The sequence below is a fragment of the Podarcis gaigeae genome (assembly GCF_964106915.1).
Source record: "Podarcis gaigeae genome assembly, chromosome: 1".
In the NCBI taxonomy this organism is placed as follows: Eukaryota; Metazoa; Chordata; class Lepidosauria; order Squamata; family Lacertidae; genus Podarcis; species Podarcis gaigeae.
The window spans coordinates 90,657,245-90,681,457 of NC_139678.1; the positions used below are offsets into that span (position 1 = coordinate 90,657,245).

The window sequence follows — 24,213 nt, forward strand, 5'->3', positions numbered from 1 at the left end:
TAAAAAAAAAAATCACTAGACCCAATCACTAGGCATATTCATAGATCCAGTGCGACTCATGCAATACATTGGCGATTAATATACACAGAATAATAAGTTATACATTCTTTATCAACCTTCAGAGAAAAATACAAAACATTAAACAAAGCCACAGAGACTTGCGAACTACTCAACCTAAGATGAACTTATAATGTCTGGTTTCAATAGAGTTTTCAAATGCCTAACTCAGTCTTTTAGATAAGTTCATGAAGATACCAACAAAAGGTAGGTTTGGTGTTATTCACAATATCGAGAGATGCTAGTGGAGTTGTAGATAGATGTTAATGAAGTTGTAGTCGACAGGGTGCCGGCGTTTTGCACCTGTTTTGCCCTGGCAGTCCAAGTAATCAAAATGCCGCTGTTCTTCCCCGATGGGGCCCTTTTACTGGGGCTTGCAGGTAGCACACTCCCAAGATAGTTTTCCGGGCTTCTTCAGTGGTCTAATCTCAAAGTCTTGATACATATATTGATATTCAATCTTATAGAGAATACTCTTTCTTAGCTTAAGCTTAAGAGACTGATTTGTTTAGCATATTCATAGATCCAGGCAGAATTATATATATATATATACATTTCCAGTATGATGCCTTTGTCAAAGAATGTTGACCAAAACTCTTTGGTCAAGATAACTCACACTACCAGCCCAAATTGTTGGAGGGTGCGTGGAGGTCTAGGTAGTACATTTCACCACATGTAATGGACCTACCCAATGAATGAGAAGTTTTGGTAGAAGTTTTTTCAGGAGCTCCAATTAATTACAGGGCAGCTGTTGACAACATATACACTTATGGCACAGTTGCCCATTTTGAATGATGGAGGCAAATAGATGCTTTATAAGAGTTCATCAGCTTCCTTTAAAAAAAAATAATATGGCCCATTTGGTGGTAGCATCAAACTGGGAATTAGTAACAGTTTAATTTGGTGAAGGAGTGGTATTCTCAGATTTGATTGGTGGCTTTATGGGAAAACTTACTTTTCAACTGAGGGAAAGGAAGAATCCAAGGAGAAGAAAAATATGTTTTATGTGAAATTGTGTTGTTTTATTAAATATAATTCAGTCAAAGAGCATGATTGGCTTCCTCCATCAACTGATGCGGCTTTATGGAGTGATATTATAATAGGCTGACTGAGTTAATTCTGTCGTCTTTTTATTGCTTGGCTAGCTGATTATTTCTGTGATGGTTCCCTGATGGCTTCACACAGTATTTATTTGTTTGAGTGTTACAGATTGTATATTTGTGGGAGATTTTCTTATGTCTGCTTGTTTAGCTCTTATGTCTGCTGTAACCAAATGTATATGTGTATATGCTCCGAGTTTATAGTGTTTGTTTGCTTGTTTTTTTGTTGATATAAAAAGTCTTAATAAGCTGTTCTTAAAAACAAAAAAAACATGCATATTCATTGGCTTGTAAGGGTTCTAAACTAGCTTGGCGAGCACTTGTCCTTCTTTAGGAAGACATGCCCCATAGTTGGAAAGTTCAGACTCCCCAATATGTTTGTTTATTAGCCAGTGTGAGTTACTAATGGAGTTAAATTAAGGATTGAGGACCTGTGACCATCCAGATGTTGTTGGACTCCGTCTACATGTAGACCCAGCCAGCATGGTCAGTAGTCAGGGATGACAGAATTGTAGCCCAAAAACATCTGGAGGGCCACAGATTTCCCATCCCTAGGCTACAGGGATGTGAAACAGGGTCTCGCACTAGCAGACCATGCATCTGTTGAACAGGTAAAGGTAAAGGGACCCCTGACCATTAGGTCCAGCCGTGGCCAACTCTGGGGTTGTGGCTCGCTTTATTGGCCGAGGGAGCCGATGTACAGCGTCTGGGTCATGTGGCCAGTATGACTAAGCCACTTCTGGCGAACCAGAGCAGCACACGGAAACACCGTTTACCTTCCCACCAGAGCGGTACCTATTTACTGTATCTACTTGCACTTTCATGTGCTTTCGAACTGCTAGGTTGGCAGGAGGTTGAACAGTTAGACTACAGTATATTTCAAAAACTGAAGACCCACTTGGGAGCATTAATGTGCTGAAATGGTCTTTAAAACACAACACATCATCAGGCCTCATTCATAGTAAAAGCTAAACTGAATATTTTTTTAATGGTTCTGAGTATGAAGCATCATGTCTGCAGTGCAGCTTAATTTACTTTCTCTGGCTTGAGAGACATCCACAGCAATAGGAAAATCAGAATTTTGCAGAAAAGAAGGTAACAGTTAACAGGGGGTATGGTGATCTGGGGGCTGAAAACAGGAGATCTGGAACATATTTACATGTTGATCCCAAAGCATCCCCTGAAGGCACATGATGCAGCAATTTTGCTGAAGTCAATGGCTGGTGAGGAGAGGTGGCTCTCAGGAACTGGCAATGCAACAGGGGCGGGGCAATGGTGAGGTTTGGTCTCACTGTCAGAAGCACCAGATTGGGTGCATTAGCAAAGCCAATCTGCTCCAACATCACAGTATGAGGCTGTGACCCCAGTGCTGGGGGTCAGGTCTGTAGCAGCACCCCTCCCCTCTTTTATCCTAAAAGATAAACAGTTCAGAGCCCGGTCAATGCCTGGACAAAAAACTGCTTTGAGCAACATGATTGGGGGAAATAGACAGGGTCTAAATGAAATAAATAAAAGGTTATGAATTTTGCTGTATTTGAAAACAGTGAATGTGTGATTCCCTTCAGACTCTAATATCCACATTTGCACTCCAATTGAATTTATTTCATCAAATCACAGGGTGTGTACATTATATACCTTTAAAGCACATTCAAAGCACATTTATCCTCCCCCCCCCAAAAAAAAAAAATATGTGCACTGTCGTTTGTTACGGGTTTCTGGGAGTTGTAACTCTGTAAGAGGGAAACTATAGTGCCCAGTATTCTTTGAGGGAAAGAATGAGCTTTGAATATGCTTTACAGGTATCCGCAGTCATAAATGACATCTAGTCCAATCCCTGCTGAGGCAGGAAATCCACTGCAACTTCAGCATCCCTCCTAGATGACCATCTTAGAAACTTCTAACAGAGAAGTCCGTTCCACTGTTCGACAGTTCCTTCTCTCAGGTAGTAAATTCTTCTTCCTATTGAGCCCAAAACCCCTCTTTCTTGTAACTTGACTCAGTGGTTCAGGTCATACCCTTGAGAACAAGAGGAAATAACTGTGTTCCCATTCAAATATTTGAAGATGGCTATCATATCACTTCTTGGTATTCACTTCTCCAGACTGAAATGTCAATATGCTGTGGTTGAACTATATGTTGAAGATGTTGGCTTCAGAGATTAACAGGTAGGGAAATTTGCTGAGAGCAGGTGATTTTAGGAAGGAGCTGGTGGGTTGGGGACCTTGATTGGTATTATTTATCTGTATTAAAAACAACCTAACAAACTTTAAAAACAATGGAGTGGGTTGAATTCAATTATATAATAATATTATAGCAATGCTAACCTGATGCGTCCCCTTTCCATCTTTGTTTTAACCTGGCACTGAATGATAAATAATAGAATCCCAATTAACCGGTAATGGTTAATGAGGGGCAATAGTTAATCAGAATCTTGGAAGAAGAAAGTGGTTCTCCATTTTGACAACTGCAATTTTGGGTGCTGCTGTTGATTTGGAGCAAAAACTGCTTTGGGACTACTTGTCACTATATGCTCATGCTTCTTACTTGCTCAACCTGTACAGTTGTAAATAAACAAAAAAATATAAAACACCATAAACATCCATTGATCTCCCACTAGGCACTGATACTGTAAAACAACCCCAAGCTTTCTCACTGCTTAGGAAAAGACAACATGATATAAAATCCTATTATAAATTGCAGATTTTGAAAATAACTAACAATAATGTGTTACCTGGATGGGAATCAGTACTTTCAGCTTTGATCTCAACACTAACATTTCTAATTCAATAGTTCACATCCAACTCAGAAGGCACAGGCACTTAGGCTTAAAACAGTTTGACCCATGTTTACAAGAAATAAGATAGAAGTTAAAAGTGAGAAATTTAAAATCTGAAGGGAGGTGGATTTATGTGTCAATAAAATCATTTTCCTCCTATCAATAACTTCTTTCTTCTAAAAAACAACAACAGAGTGAGTGATGAATGGTTGATCGAAATGGCAAGATCTGCTGCTCACTTCTTTTTCAGTTCTGACACTCTTTCTCTGATGCCTGCATGTCTCTAGTCCTCGAAACTTTATCTGCAAATGCTTCAGGTCTAATGCTCTTTGCAGCAGCATTAGACTAGAGGGAGGGGGAACATGGCAGCTCAAGGCTTGCCCAGCCTCATTCCCATGGCACTAAACTATGGCCTAGGATTCTTGCAATAGAAAAGCAACCACCACAACAACTGTGAAGCTTTTAAATAATCCCTAGAATGGTGCCAGGTCAGCCTGACAATTTAATGAAGCTTGATTTTAATAGTTGCATGGCAATGTATATTTTCAACAACAACAACAAAATCCAGTGGGAGACTTCCATGTGTGCTACCTTTGGGGGGGTGATCTAAAACTGGTCCCAGGTGATCATAGGTAAACTCATTTTATATAATCAGGCTCAGTACAAATGCCTTCAGTGGTCAGCACTACTGCAAAAATGAATGAGGTCCACTGAAGGAAACTTTGAACATGTATGGCATCTTTTCCCCTCCACACAATAACCAGGCTCTAAGTGCCTGAGATCAGATAGAAGATAGTGAGTTGATTTGATCCATCTTCTTTGATCTGCTTCTGCCTCACATACTTCTGTCTTCAAAGTAATTATGTAAGAGTCAATTCCTATGGCCACTTCAGTTCAGTAAGTATGGTAGCTTGGGAAAGTGGGTTAACTCTAGAAAAGTGGCCTTTATATGTGTGCTTTCCATCCTCAGTATGAAATATGGCTTGGGTTTCCCATGCTATGCTGTGACAGTGCATCATAAAGAAATTCCACACAGCGAAACTGCAGCAGAAATGGCACAGCAAATTGTCACCATCTGCAGCCTCTATAGAAGCATAGAATTGTAGAGTTGGAAGGGATCCCAGGGGTCATCTAGTCTGCCCCCTGCAATGCAGGAATCCTGCCCACATCTGACCCTAGGTGGGCTCAAACCACCAATCTTCTGGTTAACAGCCAGACACACTGACCCACTGCACTACTTGATGTAGGATAATTAGTTTAGCCCATGTTGAACTCACATTGAATTAGAATAATAAAATCACAGAGCTGGAGGCGACCACAAGGATCTTCCAGTCTAACCGCCTACCTGCACAAGACATTTGCTGCCTCAGTATCCCTGATAGGAAGCCCTCCAGCCTCTGTTCAAAATATAATGAAGGACAGTCCACCCCTTTCTAAGGCAGTCTGCTCCGCTGTTGGAAAACAAATTTGCTCTATCATCTGACTCATTTCGCTATCTCACATAGCTACGTAGGTGAAGCTGCACAGGCACACAACAAACTGGTTAAAGCTTTGCACAACTGTGGCATGTGCCAGAATAGCCATGCTTCCACCAGTGACATCGATGGACCATCTCCAACTGGGCTGTGATGTGTCTGTGCATTCAAATCAAAGGCCACTTTATTGGTCAGTTGCCTACCATTTCCCACTAGTGGCAGAAATCTCCATGAATCAGTTTGATATGGTTTGGGTGCTGCACATCTTTGAGAACCTTTGGGGTGAGCTTTCCATATGGACTGGCCTTGGATTGCATCAGGGGGATGAGACATCTTTTTCAGTCCACAGGCCACATCAGCTCCTGGGCAATCTCGGGGTGGGAGCACATGCCAGTAGATGGTGGGACCAGAAGCAAAAGGTGAGTGGGGCCGAGGCAAAAAGTGGGAGGATCAGTCTTTCTGACTTCCTTTTGTACACTAGGACACCTTCCAGCTACACAAGTCAAAGGTTCATACAGTGCTTTTTTCTATGTATATAAAGTTTAGGGGTACTCTCATTTCCCTACTCATATTGAAATGCTGCCCCTCAATGAGGCCAAACTTAGATTCACAAAATGTTTAGGGGTATGCGTACCCCTGCGTAACCCCCCCAAAAAGCACTGGGTTTAAATACACCCACCACACACACACACACACACACACATCCTCCAGCTAGCGAGAAAAATGCATTTATCACAGGTCAAGCCAGGCAAAAGCACGTAAGGAAGGACTGTTCAGGGTGTGGCTTGGGGATGAAGAGAGACAGAGGCACCAGAAGGGACACATTTGGCTGCAAACCTGAGGTTCCCCATCCCCGGATTGCATGTCATTTACCCATGCCAACACCACTGGCTCATGACTGGGAAATTCTGCTTTGATGAGAGTATGGAATAACGGGATCAGCCACTCCTCATGGAAGGCCAATTCACACATTCCGCGTGGTGTTCCAGCAACACAGACATTTTACTACCAAAGGTCAAGATAACACACACACACCCTTCATTCCTTGTACAGAAACTGAATGGATTGGTATTTGACTCTTGAATTGTAGCGCAGGGGAAGCTTCAGAAAAGGAGTACAAAAATGATATGGGCTAGAGCAACTCTGCTACAAGGAAATGATACAAAATGTGTGGGCTTTTTAGGAGAAGGAGAGTAAAGCAGAGTGCATGATAATGGTATACAAGACTATTCAGTTTGGAGAAAGTGGGTAGCGTTTTTCTCCCTGTCTCATAACACTTGAACCTGGCGCCATTAGCTGAAACCAAATGTTGGAAGATTCTGGACAAATTCCCCCTGCTGCCACTGCCCAAGACAGGCTGGCCACCACACTGGATGACTTTAAAAGGGTTTTAGACAAAAGCATAAAGGATAAGCCTATAAATGGCTACTAGCCATGATAGCTATGTCCTCCTTCAGGTGCCAGAGGCAGTATCATTCTGAATGCCAATTGCTGGGTATCATAAGTGGGATCTCCTTTCAGGCTCCCCATAGGCCATCTGTAAGGTCAGGATACTGAAGTAGATGGGCCATTGGCCTGATCCAGCAGGGCTTACTTTCATCTGATGTTCTCCTCTCACTTCAGAAATGGAGGTGGGGCAGTATCTCCACCATAACTGCAGGTGCAGGGCTGCTCTTCAATGTGGCACACATTGAATTGCCATCCAACAGAAGGGAGTACATGGGAGTCAGAAGGAATGGCTGGGCAGGTGATGGTAGTGTTGAGAAACAGTGGCAAACAGACTCCCCCGTCCCACACCAGCATTCTCTGACTGAGCCAGCTGCCCCACTCTGCCTAAGGGGAGGGCCTGCCCTGAACAAAATTCATTTCAGCAGCCACTGTGCCACTACAGGCATGCACCACTTGGTCAGTGTGTTGCCTTTCACATGTTACTCCATGGTGGGCTCCCAAGTAGCCAGAGCTAATACCTACTTGGGTAGGACCCTTCCTGACACAGGAGCTAAAAGGTGTGCCTGTTTATGAGTTGTGTGCACACGAAGTCTCCAGCTGTGTGTGCTTAACACTCATCACCTGCATCCCTTAGGAGAGATCAACCTGCCCAGCTGTGATCACCTCTCTGCTCCTTCCAATCAAACCCCACTAGCTGCGTCCCGCTTCCAACTTCGGTTATGTGGAAAAGGAAAAAGGAAAAGCGGAAGGGGGGAGAGAGAGAGATCCCAGCCTATCTGGAACAGCTCGTGGTGCAATTGACGAAGGGCGGGGAGAAACAGGAGGCGCAGGCGTGGATTAGAATGAAAACAGATCAGTCAATGGATTTGGACTCCGGAGATCATCTGACTTGAGTTAACAAACCCCAACTGGATTTCGAAGTGTGGGAGAGAGAGAGGAAAAGTTTCTTTTCCCCTCCACCTCCTCTTTCTTTTTTAACTTTCCTCCACTGGCGGCGGCGGCGGCAGCGGTAGTGGTGGGGAAAAGGAGAACCCTCCCTCTCGCGCGCTCTCCTCCCCCTGCTGCGTTCCTTAATTTCTCCCCGAGCGTGCGCGTCCGGGGATGTCCTACGTTGGGATGATGGATGGCAGGAGGGCAGAAACGCGGCGGCAGCCGAAGAAGCGCCCAGCACTTTTTTGAACTCTCCCTCTCTCCCTTTCCCGGACGATCCTCAATGAGCCTTCGAGAAGGAGGAGGAGGAGAAAGGGGAAGCTTGCGCTCCAGCCGGGATTTTTGGTAGCGGCAGCAGCAGCCCCATCAACAGCAGCAACTCCCGCTTTTCAAGAAGGGGTAGAAAAACGACGCACAAAAGGACTGCAAGCGGCAACCCTCCCTCCCTCCCTCCCTCTCCCCAAGCCCTGAAGTGGACGATGGGGCGCTGGATTCGCAGCCCTCTCCTGGAGCCGGAGCAGCCGCTGGCCCTGTGAAAAAGCAAACAAACTTCTCTTTGGGTAAAGTTGCTTCCCTCCGTTTCCCTCCCCCTCCCCACCCCCACAGTTGGGAATGCTTTGGGATTCTAAAGCGAGTCCTTCAAGTGTCGATTGCCTCCCCCCCCCACAGCCGTTAAAGTGTGTTTGTTTGCGTGTTGGAGCAGACGAGGGGGATCCGCGCACTCTTTCCCGCCGCCGCCGCTCCCCCACCCTTGGTGGGTGTGACGGCAAAAGTTGGTAACAGGCGGGTCGGGGCTGCTGTGGATTGATTGATCTGAAGCAGGGAACCTGCGCGCGTGTGTCCCCCCCCCCTCTCTCTCTCTCTGTGTGTGTGTGTGTGTGTGTGTGTGTGTGTGAGAGAGAGAGAGAGAGAGAGAGAGAGAGAGAGAGAGAGAGAGAGAGATGCATTTTCAGGAACTGTGGCGGTGCCTTGACTAGTTGTAGCAGGGGAGGAGCAGCAGCAGATGAGAGATTGACCAACGTTCGGCTTGGAATGTTGGGAGAATTCCTCCCCCACGGGGGTGCGTGGGTGGTGGGAAAGGTGGGGGCTGCCCCGATACTAGTGAGGCTGCCGCTCCTTCTGGGGAGATCCGTCCTGCTTTCTCTCCGCCTACCCCCCCCCAACCTGTGTGTATCTGTTGATTTGAAATCTCCCATCTCCGCGGAAGACGGGCGCGGGGGTGCCTGGGTGGGAGTCAGTTCCTTCCACAAGAAGCGGCTTTCCTTGCTCTGCTCGACTCCCTGCAGCTCCCACCCACGCGCCCCAACTTTCCAGGAGTTTTGCGAACATGTGACGGGCGGTGTTGGTTGCTTTTCCCCGCTGCACACCTTTTGGACTGCAAAGCGTGGCGCGGATATTTCATAGCGGTATCTTACGCATAAGCCAGATATCCTACGTGCATCTCTCTCTCTCTCTCTCTCTCTCTCTCTCTCTCTCTCTCTCTCTCTGTGTGTGTGTGTGTGTGTGTGTGTGTGTGTGTGTACCAATCCCGCAGGGATGCGTGTATAGGCATTTTCCAGAAACAAGACGGTAACCTGGCGGGGGCTGTGAGCCTGCGATTATAACGGGGAGTGAGTGATCACTTATTCGCAACTTAAATTTTGGTGTGCGCGCCATTCCCTAAAATCTTTTACAGGGAGAGATGGAGAGGCTCTTGGGTTTGACTTAACTCCTCGCAATTGTCTCCCTCTGGCCACTTATCCACCCCCCCCCCCTTTTCCCAAAGCAATCTTTCGGCAAGTATATTTGCGAAGGAATTTCAAAAATCCACCCTGCAACTTGATCCCTGTGTGATGGGGAGCGGCATGGAGTGAGCTGGGCGCCAATCCTATTAAGGATTTGGAGAGCTGAAGGGGTGCTTACCCCCCCTCCAAGAACTCAAAGGCTTGAAGACAATTGTGGAAGGAGGGAGGGAATCGTTTCTTCTTGTTTTTCTTGTTAACCCCCCCCCCCCCCAAGAAACCCGCCACACATACTAAATTGCTTTCATTTGTTGAGATTTTCCAGGTGCACCTTTGCCTAAAATAGTTACCTGAGTTTCAAACTATTATGCTTGTGTGTGTTCAGATTCTGGCATTAAAGATGTGTTGTTTGGCCTGTTGAACACTTTCCATCCAAGTTGCACGGGGAGTCAATGTGGAGGTTTTCAGGCAGCATGATAAAGAATATAGCCAATAACAACTTTGGAAAGGGTGGAAAAAATGCAGAAGTTTCACATAGGCTATCCCTGGAGTGGGGGGGATTACAGGGCCCCTTTGGAGCTGTAGCACTCAACCAGATAGGTGCTGAGGATCTGCAATGTTCTTGCTGCTTATGGTCCATGAGAGTGTAAAGTTGTTAGGATATTCCTCAATGTAACTCACTGAGAGCACAAGACGACTTTTAAAAGACTGTTGGTCACCTTTCATTGCAAGTGCCACAAAAATAACATTGCACTGGCCCATCAAAACACCACTCTTAAGGGGTGTAGAGACTGGCAAGATAAGTCTTCAGTTGTAGGGGGATTTTAGCTTTGTGTGTGGATGTATGAGAGGGAGATCCCTGTGGCCAAGTTCATCACAAAGAGAAGCACTCTAAATGCATAGGGCATTTGCCTTGTAATGAGAGGTGTGGTGCAACCCCAATACATGTTTACTTGAAAGTTAAGTCCCGCTGTGTTCAGTTAGTTTTACTTCCAGAGAAATGTATGTGTAGAACAGCAGCTTAGCAGCACATTCCTATGCATTTTTACTTGGAAGTAAATGAAGTTGTATCCGATGAGAGCTTTGGCTGGATTGTGCCCATTAAATAAAAGTAAAATGCAAATGCATAAAGTAATACATTGGTTCCTTACTCTTTAAAAAAAATATCGACAATGCACATAGTCTGTTATGATCTCTCTTATTTTATGTATTTTTTCAAAACCTGCACATATTGGGGTACCCTTTCCACAGCTGAAGCGTTTTGAAGTTTATGTATTATTGACTGTTACAGATAAAAAGAGCAGTTGTAAAACTTTCTCTCCTTTTTATGCAATAGAGGTCTCTGGGGATGTCCAAGAATTTGAAAGTAAACGTTGCACTCGCATGCTGCATAAAATAGCATTTAAACAAATATTGTATTGGCATGTCCCACGAACCCAGTGCCAAAAGAGTAGAGTAAATAAACGGTGAAATCCAAAATATACAGACGTGGAAAAGACTGATTTCTTGCAAAGACTTACTGATTTGATCTGTTTGTTCTAGCTACCTTAGATTTAAGATAGAACCTTATGGGGGGGGGGGGCTTAAAAACAAATTTACGTACATTTTGCTGCAAGGAAAACAAATTGTGCTGCCTACTTTCACCTGGAAAAGGAAATCTTTTAGATATATAGTACATCATTTACAGCTTTATAAAATTCATGTTGATTGTTGCATATTGCTCAAGCAGTAGTCGTTGGGGTTTTGTATTAATATATCTATATATATCTTGATATTTGCCTGGAGTTATTTATATTTTGTTCAGAGTGCCAGGAAACTTTGACACCTGTCAAACTTTGACTTGCCCTCAACATAAATGGCATATTGAGTATAACTTCACATCTGGCTATATATAATCTAACAAATTACCCACAGTGGAACTTTTTGTGGGGCAATTAAAAAATAAGGCAAGTTTCCAATTTGACAACCCACCCACAATTTTGAAAAGACAGAAAATCAACTTATACTGAACTGTTTCTCTTTGGTGAACTTTTCAATCCTCTGGGGTGTGTTTGTAAAAGAGATAATCTTTAAAGCAAGGTGTGGGGGAAGATTCACTTGATGCTGAATCCTGTTGTTGCCTTAAGCGCATAACTTTGAAGTGCCCAGAAATGTAACCACTGTACTGCATAGGAAAACATATCCTGGGGACTCTTTCCAACTTCCTTTTAATGTCTTTATTTCTTCATGCGTCAAAAGGGTTGTAGGTTTGGGTGGATTCATATGGATAAAAAATGGTTGCAGCTGGACATTTGTGTATATGGTATGTGCACTGAAGGCTAAGCCATAACACTTATTTAAATCCGATGATGCTGATTTAAAAGTCATCATTCTGATTTAAATCTAGAGGCAACTTGGAGGATATTTCCCATTTTATTATGAAAAGCTGTGCGGGCATATGCTAAGCAACTGGTGTCAAATTCTTAGCTTGTTTTATGTGGGAAGAATCTTGAGAAGCATCCTTATTTGAGCCAACTGGAACCATTTTAGAAAGGGTGGGGTGTAAATGTTTAAAATAAACCATTCTAGAATTTATATCTGCCTTTAATGTGACAAAGTTTGAAATGCTATTCTAAATGATTGCAGAAATCAATTGCCTTTTGTTTATGCTAAGCAAAATTTGAATAGCAACAAACGGTATAGAAGATACTTTTTGTCAATATAAATTAGAATGAAATCTTTGAGATACTTGACAGTATTCCCCCCCCCCACTTAATTCAGATTTCTTAAAATTATTTAGTTACTTGTTTAAAAAGCACCTGACGATGGGTTGGGTGCCGTATGTGGGTGAACTCAAAGGAGAAATCTGTCCGCTGACTTATAATCAAACATGGCACAGGTAAAGGGAAGAAGACATTTATCCTGAAAAGAAGAGCCAAAATAAAGAAGTAGGTTTTAAGCCACTGGAAGGAAAGGTAAAGGTGACGGCAGCAGAGATGGAGCTGCATAGCGGGTTCAGTCTTGTCTTTTAAAGCCTGAGATGTGCAGCCCAATCTATGCACGTCTGTTTGAAAGTAAGTAATCTGAATTCAATGTGGCTTAGTCCCAAGAAGTGATGGATAGGACTGCAGCCTTACAGCCCAATCCTATACTTTTTTACTCAGACATCCTACTGTGAGGAGTGTTGCTCCCAGTAGAGTGTGTATACAGCTGCAATCAAAGGAAATCACTCATAAATAAAATAATGTTGTGCTTTTACAGTACTTTATTTTCAGATACTCAATTACTGGCCCGGCATACTGCATTGCCACATTGTTACCATTGCTATTTAGGATCAGGATGTTAGGGAAAAGGCTGTTCCAAGGCATTCTAATTTTAGATTAATTTGGGGTTTGTTAGGATCATAGAATCACCCTTCACGCATTCCAAGGTGCATCTTTTACACGGACAGTCTTTTTCCCAAGGACATACAGTGGTGCCTCGCTAGACGAAATTAATCCGTTCCGCGATTCTCTTCGTCTAGCGGTTTTTTCGTCTTGCGAAGCAAGCCCATTGACAGCTTAGCGGATTAGTGCTAGAGCTGTCAAGCGGCTTCCAGCGATCAGCTGTTAAGCGGCTTATCAGCGAAACAGCTGATAAGCGGCTTAGCGGCTTAGGAAAAGGGCAAAAAAAGCAAAAAAAAACCGCTGGGGGACGCAAGATTTTTTCGTCTTGTGAAGCAACCCCATAGGGAAATTCGTTTTGCGAAGCGCCTCCAAAACAGAAAACCCTTTCGTCTAGCGGGTTTTTCGTCTTGCGAGGCGTTCGTCTTGCGGGGCACCACTGTAAGAGTTTTGTAGAAAAGTGAATAGACATTGCTGCCCCTTGCTCCCTCAACTCCTGGTGGCCTACTGTAAGCCAGTTGTTTGCACTGCATCCTGAAAGATACACAAATCCTTCAAGCTTTTTGTGCTCTCAGAAGTGCCTTGTTCACAGTGGAGTTTCCAGTACGGATTAGCGAAGAAAGCAAATTCAGCCAGCAATCACACAAAACTCTATATTTATTTGTGTAGCAAACACCCATCCATTGCTGTCCTTAGAATGAGTACACTTAACAGTCTTACTCAAGTTGAAGTAGAGGGTTAAAAGGAGAAAGAGGTGATTTTGAATGGTTTGGGTTTTTTTGTGTGTTTTTTAAAATACTCTTATTCCCTAAATACAGCTTCTCTAACACTTCTTTGGACTGTTTGCACTTGAGCTACTTGTTCTGTTATCTGAATTTCTATGAATGAAGTTGACTGCACTGCAGTGTGTTAATTTACTTGAGCAGTGTTTGACATACACTTGAAAGCAGGGTAAATATAGAAAAGAACTGGGGTTTATTTTGTTAGCATTTCGAAGGAAAAGCAGCAACCCAAAATTGAATCTTGAGAGTTAATTACTTCCTTTACCCACACTGCCACAGTGCAAAAACATCTTATTTAATGGTCTTTGGTTAGATACCTGCACAATTTGTGAATTCCCATTGGACACTTACAGATCTTATATAGGGCAATCATGAAAGCTCGGAACATATGGCTGCATATGTAGAACTCAAGGGTAAATTGCTGGAGATGATCTCTTCACTTTATTTGGAATACCCAATGAATGGGGAGCCAACAATAATAACAGTTTGGATAATTAACAAAAACTCGTGTGTTTTGTCCAGAAATCCACTTGAAGTATACCAGAGTTAAAAGCTTTATTGGAACCTGAAGGAATGGCAGAAAAATGTCCCTGAATCTTATAATCCTGGTGCAGTTGTTAGGGCTTTCCTTAAATAAATGAAAAAGTGCTAGGAACTGAAAAACAATAAGCCCAAATTGCAGCTGAAAAAGAGGTGCCTGATAATACAATCCTATGCATGTCTACTCAGAAAAGGTCCCATTGAATTTGATAGGACTTTTCTTCAACCTTAGTTGGTCACCAGGATCTGTACATACTAGGCATCTGGACCTAATCCAAAGTCTACTAATGATGGTTAGAAGCTTTGTTTCCACACACGGCGCCCCACTCCTTCCCTTCTCGATTTATTACATTTTTTAAAAAACTGGCCATTACTATTTAAGTTCTTAAGACTAGGTGAAGCAAAATAATACAGGCCAGAGTACTAGACACTTGCTGCTATGTATCATTTCTGTTCCCTTCCCACTTTCAAGGTTTGAAAGAGCATTTAAAAGAAGCCTTAGCCCAGCTCGAGACTTTTCTCCCTGTTCCCTGCTAGAAAGGGGGAGAAATAGAGAACCCACATTAATTTTGTGCATCTGGGAGGATAAGCTTTTAAAGCAGGCTCTGGCGTTTTTGGGTTAACTTGAATAGGTTAATGTTTAAAAAAAGAGGGGGGTGGACACATTGGTGGGGAGTGGGTTTTAACTGAGTACCCAATCCCATTCATTCATTAGCATAAGAAAACCAGTTTTAGTGCATTTACTATTGTATTGAGTGAAGAGTTCCAACAGTCAGGAGGAGAAAGAAAGTGAAAAGCTGCAAAGAAATGATGGGCTATTCAGATTATTCAGCAAGCCCCCCTCCTCCCCAGCTCCGGTCATCTGCCTTCGAGATCGGGGGATCGGGGATCTCACTTTTATCTCCCCCCTCCACTTTCCCTTTTCTTTTGCCTTTTTCACACGTTCACTTTTGTCAAGGTTTATTGATCACGTTTTTTTCTTCTCCGCAAATCTGTGGAAAATTTAATGAACCAAAAACAACAGTGACATAAAAGGAACTTTTAGCGCCAGGGCTGAATTCTCTCTCTCTCTCTCTCTCTCTCTCTCTCTCTCCACATTTCAGCTAGAATCCTGCCTCTCCTCCTCATTGTGTAGTTACTGTAGGAACATACAGTAGAAACTGGGGGAAAACAGCTGCACTGGTAACTGTTCATTGGGGGGGAAAGTTTGTATAATGCGTGTGACCTGACAGAAAGCCCAATTATAAATGCCTTTCTCTCTCCTTTGATACCTTTGTGAGGGTCAGATGCTAGACACTGCTCCTGCTCCTGCTCACAGGACTGCATCTGATAAAGTATTTCCTTTGAGGGGAGAATGAAGCCCATTAGTTGCCTGGCATTTCAACCCAAGTCGCAATGATTGCGGATTACCAGTCCTTATTTACAGCTCCCTCAATTGTTTTAGTGGCCTGCTCTTTGCTCGGCCCACATCTGCCCTGCCTCTGTGCTGTCTTGGCGTGTTTTATGATGCAAATGTTTTTTTGTTGCTTTACAAATAGTTTCAGTATCTGGATGATCTCAGGTGGCGTAGCTGAAAAGCAGCTTCTTTTCTCCCAGTTGGACTCAAACCCTGTAATTAAGCGGGGCTTCCAGGGCGATTATATATTTGGTTCCAGTACCCTTTCGGAGCAATTTCCCTTTAGGAAACCAGTTGAACTTTCAGCTCATTAGGATGCGCTTGTGGTTAATCTGAAAGGCTTTGGACAATAGCAATTCTTAGCCCTCCTTCTCCACCCTACTGCCTTTTCTCTTGATTGCATGAGTACCAGAATAGCGAGGAAATGGAACTGAGCATATTTGTGACAAACCACATTAAGATGCATTCACCTGGATATACTGTAGAGTAGTTCTCTTGGAGCTGTTATCTTGCTTGTTTCACAATAACTTCTGAATTCTTGTTTAACTTCTTACTGTGCTTGGTCTTATACGCTGACTCCCCAAATGTGAATGTATATATTCCACTTGCATACAAGCACACATACTCCTACTGTTATAGATCTAAGCTAGTGAGTGCAGCTATCTGTCAACATTTGCTTCTGCCTCTCTGAGAAGTCTTTTAAAGCATTCACAAAATGCACATGGGGTTGCCTACATAAGGGACAGGTAACCTGTGGCCCTCCAGGTGTTATTGGACCCCAACTCTCAACAACTTCAGCTAACATGGTCCCTGTTCAGATGATTGGAGCAAGATTTGAAGGGCTACAGATTTCCTCATCCTTGGTCCACATTCACATGTTACCAGTTTTTTTACATCCACTCTCATATTACTCAGTTTTCCAGCTGGATTTTTACAAAAAATGAAACAAAGGGAGAACACAGGAGCACAGGAAGCTGACTTATACAGAGTCAGAACAATTAGTCCAGCAGTTTTCCAAGGTTTCAGGCAGGAGACATTTCGAGCTCTGCCTGGAGAGGCTGGGGATTAAACTAGAGACTGACTGACTGTGAAACAGGTAGCTAAGAATGGAATGGAGGAATATACTACAGTGGTACCTCGGGTTACAGACGCTTCAGGTTACAGACTCTGCTAACCCAGATATAGTACCTCAGGTTAAGAACTTTGCTTCAGGATGAGAACAGAAATCGTGTGGTGGCGGCAGCGGGAGGCCCCATTAGCTAAAGTGGTACCTCAGGTTAAGAACGGACCTCCAGAACGAATTAAGTTCTTAACCCGAGGAATTACCGTGATGGGCCAATAGGTTACCCTTTGGTCTGGTCTAAAAAGGGAATAATTACTATGGATCATGACTTCTTAAGATAAGGGTTTGAAGCCAGAGGCTCCAGAGGTTCAACTTTAAAACCTACATCACTGGTAACAATTACTTTCAATTTATTCATGAGTGGGGCTAGGATTCTTCCCTGGAACAAATGCATCGCAAGAGAACTGGTACTAGCAAACAAAGCTTTCACCACAGATCACACTAAGGATGGTGGAATCACACCACCATTTTATGAGTGTTTGTGTGTTATTTGCATTGATATTGTATGGCAAATTGAACACCCTCCCCCAGGGAACATTGGTTAACTAACCTGTAATGTGAATGGTCCAGGATATGTCAAGACCAGGATAGCTGACATGGCAGTATCCAGATGTGGATGGACAATTCCCATCTTCCCTGGCCATTGGCCATGTTGTCTGCTGGGAATTTATTTAATTGAGCACCTGAACCAAGCCTGAAGTTCAAACATCTAGTAAACTTTTAAACATGGACTGTGGTGGGAAAGAGAAGCTAGGAAGCTGGCCCAATTTACTGTACCAGAAGCTCAAATTTCCTGATCAATTCACAGTTACCTCACTCCCCAACCACTATATAAATGATGCTGGGGAAAGAACAAATATGTTAATTTCATAATCACTTTGTTCAGCATTTCAGTATTTCCCTCCTTCCCCCGAGGCCTCAAAAGGTGGCTGTCAAAAGAGACTGAATGTTCTACAGGGCTAGACAAGTGCTGAAGTTGAAAATGAAAAGAAAATACTCTTTTGCCTGTATGTGTGGAAAGGAAAAGAGGCTACAGCTCAAGGAGTATAGCAGACACTTTGTATGCAGAAGGTTCTGAGGAGAATCCAGGAAAAAGAGAATGAGCAGTCCCTGCAACACCATGGCTAGATAGAGTAGACCACTGATCACCATATCAGATGCTAGAAGGCATTATTTACCTAGATTAATTAGGCTATTAATGATGGCTTTTTAGGAGACGCCTCTCCCTCTCATAGAGCTACAATTCTCAGAGTGGTTTAATTAGTCAGTCCTCCTTCCCAGAGAACTCTGGGAATTGCTGCTTTTTGTCACTAGGGGCTGGGGTCCTTAACAACACTCAGCATCCTGAGCAAATTTTTTAAAGTGGTATGATACTGCTTTAAATGTAAAGTGGAGATGGGGGCATTGGATTCTATAGATGAATGTAAATTACTCTTTCAATATCCTGCATCTGCCCTTAATATTTATTTTTCTGCATTCATCTGTGAAAGGAGGGGTGGGATCAAGCCCACAGGCCTCACCCCTCATTTGCCAAACTTTTACCCAAACGCAAGCAGAGCCTAAGGGCAAGCTACGTGAGTGTAGGCTCTCCTTAGAGGTTTAGGTGAACACTCAAGTGGTGCCAGCCGGCATGATCTTGCTCTATCAGTATTCATCTTCTGCACGAATGAAGATATGGCCTTCTAGCAAATGGTTCTTTGTACCTCCTGCATGGCAGTTCGAGGCATTCAGAGATGTGGTCAGTCTTAACCACATCACTGTTTGGATTATTTTTTCACCACATAGACTGATGACAAAAAATGTGGGGGTAGTCAAGTAAGTTTTACTCAGAGTAGATGCACTGAAATTAATAGACATAACCTAGTTGCACTTATTACTTTGAATGGATATACAGTGGTACCTCGGGTTAAGAACTTAATTCGTTTCAGAGGTCCGTTCTTAACCTGAAACTGTTCTTAACCTGAAGCACCACTTTAGCTAATGGGGCCTCCTGCTGCCGCTGCAGGGCGATTTCTGTTCTCATCCTGAAGCAGAGTTCTTAACCCGAGGTACTATTTCTGGGTTAGCGGAGTCTGTAACCTGAAGTGTATGTAAGCCGAGGTACCACTGTACTCTAAACTTACTTAAGTGTGACCTTTGTTGTGCTTTTGTAATGCTGTACATGAAAGTCATCAGAACCGGTAATGAGTGATTTGATTGACTGATGTTTATTTCTGAAGCTCAGGGCAATTTATGTGGAGAGGCAATCTCCCAATCCCATCCAGAGACCTTTGATGCTGAAACAATAGGAGTGTTCAGAGACAGCCAAGTGTTCAGCTAAAGCATCAGTAGGCAGGGCTTTTTTTCAGTCAGAACTCAGTTCTGGAACCTTTCAGGTGGGCGCCATTGCCATTATAAGAGCAAGGGAGGCGTTCATGGTGAGTTCTGGCACCTCTTTTTCTAGAAAAATAACACTGCCGGTAGATGACCATGTTTCTTGGGCATCATTCACCTTTGGCAAGGTGCATGGGCGCAACCAAAAGAGGGTAAGGCCACAAGGCACTTTCCTATGCATACTCTTGCATGCAAGCACACACAAAGGCCACAGAGAGCCCCTGATGTAGCAAGTTAGTCTCCCCATGTTAAAGTATAAAGGGGAGCAGGATTAGATTCACTAGTCATTCCTCCCTGTAGTCTTGGCATTAATTTTCTCAGTGATGAGTGTACAGCTGCTAGGCTGTGGTGCATTGACACAATGGCAAGTGGGCACGATTCTGCTGGATTCACTGAGTGCATGGGAAGCATTCATGTAGACAGCCCTAATGATTGGTCTCATATGCTCACAGACCATATTCTCTTTAGATTGATTGCAAATATTGCATAACACTAAAAAAACAAAACAAAAAAAACCCTACTAATTTTATTAGGCTTTTATGCTGAAAAGTAGTTTGATGTCACAAATGAAAAAAACATTCAAATAGCCATTCCACTTACCCCCACTCTACATGAAAAGAAACCACATTAATTAACACACACACACACACACACAGACACACACACACACACACACACACACAGAGTAATCTGTGGGGCTTTATTATAGCCCTCCTTTTTCTTGGTGGCTGAGAAAAAAGAAAACCCTGTTGATTAAGGACATATCTGTTAAAAGAACATCAGTTTTAAAAGACTGCGGTTCCTTTTCAGAGGGACCCTTAGCGAGCCCTTTTTGTGTGTGGAGGACAATGCAATAAGTCAGACGGGACTTTTTGAGCTGCATCTGTAAGGAACTGTAAGGGCCCCTGAAGTACACTTGTGTTAAGTTGAATTGATTGAGATTTAATGGCCGTTAGTGGCTATGAATGGTAATGATTTTCTTGAGTGTCTTCAGTGCGCTTGACATTAATAACTGGTGGACTTGTATATGTGCATGAACCAACTGCATGATTTACTTATAGAGATGCTTTCGCCCACCCTCCTTTTTCATAATTTAGTTGTTTTGATGGTTTGTTGGGGGGTTTTTTGTAAACAACAACAACAACATTGGCTTCAAGGAGCATGTACATCTTGTCAATTTAATTTTGTCCTCTTGATATTTCACCCGCTTTCCAGCATAAATCAAGCCATTATATAGCCGGGTGTGATGAATTTGTTTTACATGCCATCGTGAATTAATGTTATGCAAATGGAAGCTTTACAGGTACCATGATTTACTTAATAACAAGTTCCAATATTTAGGCTCATTCATTTTGTTTTGAAGGTTTATAGGTTGTATGCGTGTGTGCCTGTGTGTGTGTGTGTGTGCCTGTGTGTGTGTGTGTGTGTGTTTGCACACAGGTACATAATTACTTTTTCAAATGTGAGATTTGTGTGTGTTTGCTGTGTAAGCACATATTGATGGTTGTGAATCATGGTTGTAACATGCTTTGCCTACCAAGGCATTTCAAAGAGAATATTCAAATACTGTGTGTGGGCTTGAGAGAGAGAAAGATGGCACCCGTGATTATTTTAGGTAACATTATGAAGAGGCATCCCTTCTATATCGTTTGAAGCTTTTCTTGTAGGTCACTTAGGTAAACAGCAGTTTTTTATTTTTCCTATACTCACCACGAAGGCTAGCCTAAGACAATCTATGGAAGTGCCATATATTCAGAATGCTTTGAAAAATCTGCAAGAGCTCTAAGAATCTCAGTCCAAGGGTGGGTGTCTATATTATTGCAGATTTTCCAACTGATCATACCCCCACCTGTTCTTACTCAAGGTTAAGGACAGTGGAGAGTGACACCTGACACATAAATACACCTCAGATTGCTGAAGATGAGAATAAATTTTTAGCTTTGCTTTCAAAAAATTGAGGTCTTGCAAATCCAATGATTGACAGTCTTTCAGTCTGTCATTTTCCTTCTCCCGATATACAGACACAAGGCACCTTGGCTTGATACATTGGTCATGTTTGGGCTTGTGACAATATATTCTGGTCTTGATATTTCAGTGGCCTCAGACTCAAGGTTTTAAGTCTGGTTTTCCCTGTCCATCTAGTATTAAGTCTGTGACAGTTTCTAAAACTTGCAATAAAGTTAAGAATACAAATAAAGTGAACAGTTTATAAAATTCAGGACAAGGGTCCAAATCAGTCAGCAACTTGACCAACAGAAGCCCAAGGAAAATGACTGAGGGTTGTCTAACAAGACATCTTACCATGTGCTCTGCTTTTGAATGCAGCATTTGTTCCAGGGGATTTGAAGAGAAATGGATCCCCGTGCATTTTGTCTGCTGTTAACACATCAACATTGGGTTCATGTGATTATGAATCATACCTATCACCCAGATGCTGGAGGCTTGTCTGGACCTGGAACAGGCAAATGCAAATTGGATGCTGGGGGGATACTTGTAGAGCAGGATACTGTAATAAGGCAGGATGGGTGATCACTAAATAGCCTTAAAAGTTATACAATAGGTTTAATCAAACAATAAGCAAAAGAACATGCAAAATTTGTGATGGGGAGGGAGTTGCACCGTTGGAAACTGGCTATTTGTGTGTGAAAGGGAGATTATAGGAAAACTGGCAGTTCTTAAATACAGCAAAATATTGCTTATCCGGTGCCGTCTAATCCAAACACTTCCTTGTTCTTTATGGACACACTTCACTACAAACTGTCCTGCTTTATGAACCCTCTTTTGGACATCCCGTTGTAGCAGACAAACTTCATGTTCTCCCCGCTCTCTCCCTCTCCCTCACACACCCCAAGGACATTGGGGATTTCTATTGCAACTTGTTTTGCCCTTCACCTCCGAGGTGACTACCCTAGAGTAGATGTAGTGCCTTATTTTCTTCCGCTGCGTGTCATTACTTGCTAAATTAAAAGCTGTGTTTCCTATACCTTCTGGGTGTACTAAAACCACCCATCCTTAAGAACGGTTGTGTAACTCTTGCTGTGTATGGGCTGGAGGAGCGCTCAACCCCTGGTGGAGAAGTTCAAACAAAGTGCATTGCTGCAGGGGCCGCTGCTTTTATTGGCCAGCTTATGCTCAATGTCACACCTTCTTTGTTCCTGTTTATATCAGTTGCATGATACCATCACACAGGGACGTGGTGGGCACCCTGTGCTGCTTCGCCATCTATTTCCTCCTGGCAATTACTCTCTCCTAAGCATATTTGCATCAAAGACACAAGTTGGCATTTTTAGGTTGCAAAACTGCACCGTATGGCATCCCCATCTTCTCACCGGCTAACTGCATGACAAATTAGGGGTGTCATGTTATCGCATTCTTTGTCCTCCATTGAGTTCTGCTTTAGCATTATGTTTATTCTAGGCAACAAATGATTCCTAAAGGGCTCATGATCTAAGGAATAAATGCACAATTTCCTGCACTTACAGGTAATTGAGGGTCCCGGGGAACTTAATTCATTATCAACTGATAATACTTTCTAGAGTCAATATGCCCAGGTAGGTCTTAGGTGCATCATTACAGATGCATCCCAGTAATCACTCGAAAGAGTTCGAACAACTGCCGAGATGGAGGCATCTGGGATTCATGCGGGATCATTGCTGAGCTTAGACTGGCACCATCCAAAGAGCAATGAGAAAAGCTCTCTGGTGCAGTAAAATACCATCCCGCCATACACTTGTCATCAGGGCTACCGGAACCCTAGATTTCTATATACTCAGCTGGAAACTGATCTTATTTTAAAGAGAAGCATGGAAGCTGAATAAACCATATTTTTAGTGCATTTATGAGCTTCTCTCTTCTGATCTGATGCCTGTGCTCCTTTTGTCCAGCATTTGCATTGACGCCATTTGTAAGAAGAACCTGCCCTTCTTTCAAGATGCTATCTATATGTGTGATTGAAACAGCTCAAAGTCTGAGCACAATTGTGGAGGGCATATAAACGCTAATAAGAGATAATTGATTTTCAGACCCTGTTAAGACTTAGTGACTTAAAATGCAAGTTACTTCAGGGGCAACTGCTGGTCTTGCAACCACAAGTAAATTTAGAGGTGCCATTCGTGAGAATGGGCACCTTTGCCTCTGTAGGGATACTGTCTTCATCAACACAATCATGGGAATGAACTTGTTTAGCAGGATGGAAAGCCCCCATGAGGATGTTCTGACACCAATTCCACATCTAAATCCTTTAGAAAAAAACTCATTAGATGAAATCAGAAATTTTAAGCATATCTATGTACATTTCTCAGATGTGCCCCATAACAGACCCTAAATTTAGCCCCCCTCTCCCCTCTTTTTGACTACATGAGGTTTTTATCTTCTGTCAAAATTCACAGTATTCTGTATTGAATTACATGTTTATTAATGGGTAAATAAAAACCTCATTCGAAAAGCCCCGGACTTGAAAAGTGCTCATAGCTTCCAAGTGTTGCTGATTCAGAAAGTCTTCACCCAACTTCCCTTCATTTGCTTACTGCCTACATTATGCCTCTTGGTTTCTCACACCACCAAGAGCTCCCCAGTCCTCACTAACTTCTTTAGACCTGCCCGTACAGCATTGTCTTTTCAAATGAACCTGCCAGCCTTCAAATCAGCCAAGATCCTCAGTCCTGCAGCCTATTGTTAAGGACTCATGTGGCAGAAGCAGCACATGTTCAGGTTGTGCTTTTGATTAACTCCTCGGCATTTCTCAGCATGCCCTGCCCATTTCTCAGAATGCCCTTGTAGAACATTCCTCCAGGATGGCAAAGGCTGTTGTGGATTATGTATATAGTATGTCGGTCAACGTCAGTTGCCTCTGACACATCCACAACTTGACACAGTATTGACTTCTGATTTGGATAAACTGGAGTTCTGTAGATGTGATAATGAGGTTTTTATTCTAGCTAGACAACAAGCTATTCCCAGAACTCCAGGATAATTTGAGAGTGGTCTCTAATGCAGAGTGAGGAAGTGTTGATTGGAACTGGAACTCGGGAGAGGCCTGGTGGGGTCATGTGGGTGGGAAACTGTCATGTGGGTGAGACTCTTGGATCTGTGCAAGCACACAATGAATGAACTTGCATACCTGAGAGAAC

General features: G+C 43.1%; 1 protein-coding gene across 1 annotated transcript in view; it reads left to right on the plus strand.

Moving 5' to 3' along the window:
- Window positions 1–7,688: 7,688 nt before the first annotated feature.
- Window positions 7,689–24,213, plus strand: part of GLI2 (GLI family zinc finger 2) — a 192,767-nt gene continuing 176,242 nt past the window's right edge. The window contains exon 1 of the mRNA XM_083733935.1: window positions 7,689–8,347. The gene's annotated coding sequence lies outside the window, so the exon portion shown is untranslated. The remainder of the gene's footprint in view (window positions 8,348–24,213) is intronic.